General features: G+C 41.5%; 1 non-coding gene across 1 annotated transcript; it reads right to left on the reverse strand.

Annotated features, from left to right (window-relative positions):
* Positions 1-267: 267 nt before the first annotated feature.
* Positions 268-374, reverse strand: LOC132618811 (small nucleolar RNA R71). The gene has a single exon (XR_009574329.1). It is a non-coding gene; the product is annotated as a small nucleolar RNA R71 (small nucleolar RNA).
* Positions 375-1,275: the final 901 nt, after the last annotated feature.

A 1,275-nucleotide genomic window follows, 5' to 3' on the forward strand; every position in this document is an offset into this window, starting at 1 on the left:
TGGAGCTGCTACCGTGAAAATTGACTCCTCTTTATACCAGTTCTTGAGGCTTGAGGGATACTTTCGAAACTCTACCGAGAACGACCCTCAACGTCATTTGAAGAATTTTGTGGATGTGTGTGCTAATCACATCCAGAACAACGTTCCACAAGATGCTATTCGGTTGAGGTTATTCAAATATTCCTTAACTGGAGAAAATTCGATTACTTCATGGGCAGAGACGGTGACTGCTTTTCTCACAAAATGGTACCCCCCAGCAAGAAGGCTAAAATTCGTGACAAGATCTATGAATTTAAGCAGCGACTGGAGGAACAACTATATGAAGCCTGGGAGAGATTCAAGGAGTATTTGCAGAAGAGTCCGAATCATGGTTTTCCGGATCACATATTAATGGAGAAGTTCTATCGAGGGTTAGATCTAGTGACGCAGTCAGTTGCTAATAGTGCAGGTGATGGTTGTTTCATGAACAAATCTTATCGACGAGTGACCAACATACTTAAAGCTGACGACTCATAATCAGGCTTGGCACTCAAACAATGTTGATGTGGTACCGTATGGTAGTACTATGATCCAGAATATAGTAAAGGAGAAGCAAGATACCCAGCAAACATTGGCAGAACTTTCAACAAATATTTCCTTGCTAACAAAGAGGTTTTATGAATCCCAGATCAAGAACGTAAATGTTTGTGAGGATGATACAGTTTTACCAAAAGGGATGTACCATACTCAAGATGGTCCGTTCCATGATGGGCCCCCTATGTAGTTTGAAGATGCTAATTATGTGAATAACTCTCAAGGGGGTTACCAAACACAGAACTACCAAGGTGGTTACCAATATCAGAATCAATGGAGACCTCAGCAAGATCAAGGTGCTTATAATAATTCAAGAAACTACAACAATAATTATGGTGGTGCGAGCCAAGGGAGCTACAACAACAGTAATAATTTTGGGAGCAAGCGTTCCAATCCTTATATACCACCGAAAGGGCAGTCAACAGAGCAAGGTAGTTCGAAGGTTGAATCAATGCTTGAGAAGATTCTGACCAATCAGTCTAACTTTGAGAGGACTTTATCTAGGATGACAGAGATAATGGGTTCCCATACAGCTGCTATTCAGAAGCTTGAGTCACAGATGAGGGATATTTCTAGAGAGCAGCACCCTCTTAAAAAAGGAGAACTTCAGAGTGACACTATTCCAAATCCAAAGAATGGGGGAGGCTGTGTAGAACGTGTGTTTTCTATCACTACTAGGAGTGGTAAAATACTCCAAGGGGC

This window comes from Lycium barbarum, chromosome 1 (assembly GCF_019175385.1).
Source record: "Lycium barbarum isolate Lr01 chromosome 1, ASM1917538v2, whole genome shotgun sequence".
Taxonomy (NCBI): domain Eukaryota; kingdom Viridiplantae; phylum Streptophyta; class Magnoliopsida; order Solanales; family Solanaceae; genus Lycium; species Lycium barbarum.